The sequence below is a fragment of the Cucurbita pepo genome, chromosome 11 (genome assembly GCF_057944985.1).
Source record: "Cucurbita pepo subsp. pepo isolate OVF chromosome 11, ASM5794498v1, whole genome shotgun sequence".
Lineage (NCBI taxonomy): Eukaryota > Viridiplantae > Streptophyta > Magnoliopsida > Cucurbitales > Cucurbitaceae > Cucurbita > Cucurbita pepo.
This window is the reverse complement of record NC_141808.1, coordinates 10,635,437-10,642,448: the sequence shown is the minus strand read 5'-3', so window position 1 is coordinate 10,642,448 and position 7,012 is coordinate 10,635,437. Positions and strand designations below refer to the sequence as shown.

At 42.7% G+C, this 7,012-nt stretch overlaps 1 non-coding gene across 1 annotated transcript; it reads right to left on the bottom strand.

Moving 5' to 3' along the window:
- Positions 1-6,574: 6,574 nt before the first annotated feature.
- Positions 6,575-6,661, bottom strand: TRNAS-UGA (transfer RNA serine (anticodon UGA)). The gene has a single exon. It is a non-coding gene; the product is annotated as a tRNA-Ser (tRNA).
- Between the last annotated feature and the right edge of the window lie 351 nt (positions 6,662-7,012).

Genomic DNA, 7,012 nt, shown 5'->3' with positions numbered 1-7,012 from the left:
CTATCATCACCGTTCTTAAGCCTAGTGTGGTCATATGCAAAATCTTGCTAAGCTTCATTCTACAAGCATTCCTCTATTTGAATGCATTTTGAAGGTATATGGATTCCGGATCATAAGGTAATTTCTTCTGCGACCAATGTGACCGAAGATTGAATTGGTACCAACGAACCAGGAACTGATGGAATTGATGATTTGAACAGGGTGCAGAAGAAGAAAGAAAAAGGTATAGAGGCTTTAGATAAAGATAAAGGCTGGAAAGAGAAAGGTGGAAATCGAGTTCCAAAAGGAATGGACTCCTCAGAGGGGGTAGGAGAACTCAGCTAAGTCAGAAAGTCTTTCTAGCGAGGGGAGCGTAGAGTTAGTTATAGCAATTTCACTCTTTTCCTAAGTCAGGGGTATTCCTCAGATTTTGAATAGCCAAGGTCTTTTGGTCTAGGGCAATAAAGAGTTCCGATTGGTAATATATAGGAGGGTTAGGTTTTTCTTGCTCAACCGGGAATCTTGCCTGACCCCGAGCAAGGGCCTAATTCACGTACGTATGTAAAGGGAAGGGTGGGGTAGGTCTTTCACTCTTGTTGTTACCTCAATAGATGAGTGAAGCGAAGGGACGAGACACCGATAGGCACAAGAGGAGTTCCTTCCAGGAGGGAGAGCATGTAATTGAATGAAGAAAATCAAAACTACACCAAGCTATGGGTGCAATCAGTACATATGACTTGGCTATCGGCTTGTCCTTTTTTGCAAAGCTTGGCTAAAACTTATTTGCCTAAATATTGGCTAGCTCAGAGAAAGATTCCAGCTAGTCAAAGAAGGCGGTCCTGAGCAGATGATCTTCGGATTCCATAACAACACGTCCGGCGGCTATTCAAATGGATCCTGTTCCTACCCGCCCGCAACCCTGATTCGGAATGGAATCCTATCGACTGGCTACTTTTAGACCAAAAGGATTTGAGCCACTTTCACTATGCGAGGGCTTTGGTCTGCTTCCTTCTTTTCTTTTCAATCACAGGAAATGAATGATTCAATCTCGAACTGGGCCTGACTATTCAGTTGAAGTGAGAGTCAACTATCGAGGGTAGACATTTTGAGGCACTTTTTCAAGACTGCCATCTTTGCTAGTTAGTAAGTGCATCGGAACGCTAACGGCGAGGTGCCAACTAACCTTTGTCCCTGGCCCTCAATCAATCAATGGGGCAAGGAGAGGGGAGAAGCTGACAGACCGAGGGGAAGGAGAAAGAAACAAACCAAACAAATACCTACCTATTTACCGAGAAAAAGAAAAGAGAGAGATAGTCAAACCAGAACCGATATTACCTAATGTGATTGTGAGTTAGTCTTTCACAGTAAACAAAGACGAAAGGAAAGAAAGAAACAAGAATGAGACAGAGTTTACAGTCTTTGAGGGAAGAGGAAATGAATGAAATCCTGACCGACCCTATTGATTCTTTTTCTTTTTCGGAAGGAAAGACTCAACCTTAAACTAAATCTTTTCCTATTTGACAGTGAAAGAAAGAAAGAAAGGAGACAGAGCATGAATGGAATGAGAGTTGACAGTGAAAGAGGGGAAAGAAAAGAAAGGAGATAGTCAGACCGGAACCTGAACCGGATGGGGTAAGTCAAAGACAAAGAGAATGAAAGAGAAGCAAGCGACTGAACCGATATGACCTTAACTACTTCCCCTGATGGAACTGGGTAAAGCATATTCTTTCTCCTGAGCCGGAACCTAACTGTAAACTGATTGTCCTCTCCCTATTTTGTTGGTCATTTCAGTCAAACACAAGGGAAGGAAATAGGTCAAGCTATTTTACGGTCTCATTGCTGCCCTCGCTCCTCTCAAAAAGCATTACTGGCGAGTCAATTCTCTCCTGAACCTATCCAACTCTGTCTGAGTCTTCGCTACTGAACCGAAACCTGATTGAGCCTACCCTTTACAGTCTTTGAAGGGAGAGAGAGGAGAGTCAACTGATCAGAAGGGAAAGCCGAAAGAGAAAACCTTACCCTCTATTCCCGGACCATTCTTTCATTCTAAAGCAGCATTCTACGGAACTTCTAGTACATTACCTGAACTTTACGGGAGAGGGGAGTGAATGAATTAGCTAGTGAACCGGAACAAAAACTGGACAGGAAAGCAAAGAGATAGTGAGACTTTACAGGAGGAGAGTCCATTCATTGAATCCGGAACCAATATTACATATTACCTGATGGAACTGTAAACAAAGACAGACGAAAGCGAAAACCAGGACTATTCTTCAAAGACGAGGTAAAGCTGCGAAAAACAAATAGAAGTAGCAGTCGAGTCAATGAAATCCTTTACAGGAGAGGAAAGAAATGAAAGGGGAAAGAAAGATGATCAGCTCATTCACCTATTTGCTTCACTCCTGCCCCGATATTACCTGACCAAACAAACACCTATTTATCTTATTCATTCAATCCTGAACCTCATTCCCTTCTTTCTGTAGGTCTGCCCCTTCACCGGCGATATGACCTTCCCCGATTGAACATGAAGTAGCTCTTTCTTTTCTTGAACGAACTGTAACCCTGAAAGATGAATTCTTTCTCTGATCTGATCCTTTCTTGAACTCGGTAAATAAATAGGCTGAGATTACTTACCTATAGGTCTCAGAATTCCATTGCCTGATCTTTCTCTTCTTTGATCTTGATCCTTATTCTGTTGCTATTCAATCCTGAACCTTTACAGTCGAGTCCATGAATTAGCAGCTTGACCTATTTACCTCTTACCTTATTTATTAAGATGAACCTGAGCCTCGACTTCGCTCCTCCCCCTATCGGGCTCATTGCTTCGCTACTTCACTATTCATGAGCAAGGTAAAGCATATATATGAAATGCATTCGAGTGAACTCCGGGGAACCTATTTATTCCTTCAAACACGAACAGAGTAAACAAAGACTCAACTCAAGAGTTTACGAGCTGAACTCAATCACTTGTCCCTGATTGAACAAGGTAAATAGGTAGTTCATTCAGTAGCTCTTTTCTTGAACTCGTTAAAGTGGCTTCCTTCGCTCCTTTTCCTCTATTGCCTTGCCTTCTTGAACAGTAGGTAAACTGCAGAACCTGTCGGTTTCACCCATTCATTGCCTGAACTACTGAACGAACTGAACTCATTCACCTTTTCCTATCCCTTACGGTCTCCTTCACTCCTGAACCAGATGGAACTCGATCAAGCATATTCTGTTTAGCTCTTTTCTTGAACTTGGTAATGAGGAAGTGAAGACGAAAGATTTCTTCTCCTTTACCTGAACTGATATTCCCTATTTATTCTTGAACTGTAAAAGAGAAATACTCAACTCCTTATTCTCCTGAACCTCTATTTATTCTCGTCCCTTCTTTCACACTTACTCTCCTGTAAGAAACCAGAATGAGAGTTTACAGTCAGTCAAGACGAAAGGAAAAATGAATGAGACAGATTGCACTCGGGTTTCACTATTCTTTCACTGGGTAAATAGGTTAAAGGTTCTTTCTTTTCTTTCACAAGGTCAAGCTGCTTGCTGAGGATTGAATGTAATCTCTTGTAAACTCATGAACCTTCTTTCTTTTCCTCTCCTGTAACCAAAGACTGACCGAAAAGAAGAGGAAAGACTGAACTCAAGATGAATGAGACCTCACTCCTATGCTGCCTACTTACTCAACCGACAGCCTTTTCCTGACCCTTCAAACATTCTTTTCCTATAAACTAAGACTCAACGAAAGCAAGATTCATTCTTTAACCGATCTTTCTCCTCTGCCTATTTCTTCTATTCCTCCAAACACTAGGTAAAGCGGCTGGCTTCGCTCAATCACCTGTCCTTTCTAGTCGTCTCGGTCGAGCTAAGCTACTTACTTGCTCTTCTCTACACCCTGCATTGATTGGACTGATTGAACTCGGGTTGAACTATTTTAGTGTCTCTTCTCTTTTCTTTGCTCTCCCTTCTTGAACTCAGTAAAGCAGCTAATCTAATTCATTGACTCTCTCTCACTGTCAAAGATCAATATTGACGATTCATTCTCCCTTTCCTTCTTTCACTGGGTAAACTGTATGGGGGATTCTTCTTTCACTCCTGAACCTCTACAACTATCTCTCTCCTTCTTATTCTTTAACTAACTGATCTTTCTCCTTCACTCCGGAACAACCTATTTACTTACCCCGTAAATAAAGGGATATTAAATTCATTAGGAGCTTTTGAAAGACTCAACTCAAGATTAATGAGAGTTCACTGTCAGGAAAGACTATCGATGAATCAATGATCGTTCACTGTCAGTAAATCCTCAAGAGAAAACCTGAACCAAAACCGACACCCTTTTCCTTCTTTCACGAGGCTCGGTAAAGCAGCTTAGCTTCTCTCCTGGACTGATTGATTGAACAAGGTCTCTTTTCTTTCTCCTTCACCTGTCGGTCTCACAGCTCGGTTGGTTCTTTCTCCTTCAAACACTCACTCTGCCTGAACTGTCAAAGAGAAAGACTCCTTTCCTTATTAATGATCCTCTCCCTTCCGGTCTCGCACTTCGTTCCTCTCCCTTCCGGTCGAGCACTTCGTTCCTCTCCCTTCAACCTTTTCCTTCCCCTCGGCGCTGAGCTTACCTCCTATTCCTATTTCTTCTTTCCTTGAACTGATTGAACTCGATAAAGCATATTCTCCTCTTCCCGCTCCCTGATTTCACTCGGTAAAGTGTATTCTCCTCTTCCAGCTCTTTTCTTTACTCTCGCTTCAAAGACTCGGTAAAGCTAGAAGAAGAACCTGAACCTTATACGATATTCCCTTTACAGTGTATGGAGAGGAAATTCATTAGCAGTAGCAGCTTTGAAAGACGAAAGCAACTATCAGGTAGACACGATTAATGAGACTGATTTATAGTTCAAGAAAGAGTCAATTCATTAGCTACTTAACCGATATGACCGGAAGGAGGTAAAGCAATTCCATTGCCTTCCCCTGAACTCCTCCTATTTCTTTCTTCCCTTCGCTACTGAACCAGAAGGGCTGAAGAAGACGAAGACAAGATGAATGAGAGGAAAGAGACTGAACGAACTGATATGACCTTGCCTGAACTTTACAGTCGAGTAAATGAATTAGCTATTTCACCCTCACCTCTATAACCTGACCGGAAGGAAGGAGGTAAAGCCGCTGGATGAGAAGCTTCACTACTTGTTCCATTATTGTCCCTATTTATGAATGAACTGTCAAGCAATTATGATCCGGACTGAGCCTGCCCCTGAACCGGGTACGGTAAAGTGTCTTCGCCCCTGAACTGGGTACGGTTTCGTGTCTTCGCCTCTTCGCCCTACGGGTCTCAGGGCTTCGCCCCTTCACCTCTCTCGGTCTCACAATTCCATTTCCTTCACCAGATTTCACAGTAAGAAAAGAAGAAGAAAGATCAGCTCAAGCTCCTTCACCTTTCTTTATTCCCTTCCCGGATTAAACTGTAAACTAAACACTCAACTCAAGACTCAACTCAAGATTCATTCTTGATCTTCTCCGGAACTCAATCACTTTCAGAACTGTAACTGTAACCTCGGTCTCTCTTGTCCTTTCTTTCACTCTTTCATTAAGGAAGGGGAAAGCTTTTTGATGGGAATATATTTATACTATACTAAACAGTGTGAAGTTATTGTGAGTGATTCTTTCACAGTAAAGACTCTCGATTCATTCTTGATCTTCTCCTTCACTGAACCTGATTTCACAGTAAGAAAAGAAGAAAAAAAAGAAAAGAAAACTAGAACCGGAACCTATCGGTCTCGTTGCTGCGCTCCTCTCCCTTCTTTCAAAGACTGTAAACTCTCATTCATCCTTGAACTGTAAACTCTCATTCATCTTTCTTTCGTCTTTTTCAGAAACATAAGAGCTTGGAGACTGACCTACTCTTTTGCTTGAATTTGATTCTTTCTCTTCTCTTCTCTTTCTTGATCTTCTTTCTCCTTTCTTTCACTCACTCTTTCTTTTACTCTCCTGCAGCCAAAGTGATAGCGGTTGTAGCATCTACCGGTAATGTGTGTGTGGAAGAGGGTAAGCTTTCTATGTGGCTGGGACGTATCAACACCTTTTGCATCTTTCTTTGACTTTTCAAGACAAGATCGAGGAATAATATTGATTGTGTTGGGTCCTGAGGACTAGGATGGCCGAAGATCAAAACCTTTAATGTGCCAGGGAGGGGTTGATCATCGAAGCCAGGGCAATAACTCAGAAGGAATTTGAGCGGTAGCTAACAGCCACCTTCATTCATAGTCGATTCATTAAGGTCGTCACCTTCTACCCTCTCACTTGTTCTACCTCTTTAGGTGAAAGTATCAACCGTTTTCTTTGTCTCTTATCTTAAGCCAGGACTTCCTAAAGAAAACTGCAATCGTAGTTTATCTATCAACCACTAACAAGACCACCGAGATCATCGACTTAGCTCCCAAAGGTAATCCACCCGGCCCTTCCTTCCCCAACCTATACAAGGGGAAAGATAACGAAAGGGAGACAAAGTCCTAACTAAATCATCATAAAACAAGCTAAGCATTCCATCTATCATCTCAGTCGAGTCGATCCAATTCATTCGTTCTTAATCTCTCGATAACACAAGAGAGAACTTATGACTTCCCGGATGGAGAGGGATTCGAACCCCCGGTATTCCTATCAATACTTCGGTTTTCAAGACCGACTCTTTGAACCGCTCAGACATCCATCCCCTTCGCGCTTCGCCCGCCCTATCATCTATGCGCTGGCATGTAGGGGCTTATTCCATTTGATTCGCTACACTTGCTTGTGGCTATCGGCGGACTGACTCTATTGCCTGCCGGTTCACTTTTCCGGTAGTACGAATCGCTACGCTTCGCTTGTTTCTATTCTACTCTATATGGGAATATGCACCTTGGTTGGTTGCTGCGCTCCTTGCGGGTTAGGAACAAGAGAGTGAAGAACGAATGATCCTCCAAACGGAGTGATTTCGTCCGACTCAAGCGAGTGAGTGAAAAGCGTGGCAAGAGAGCGAGTTTGACTCACGAACGATCAGCAAGTGAAGGACCGATCCTTTTGCGCT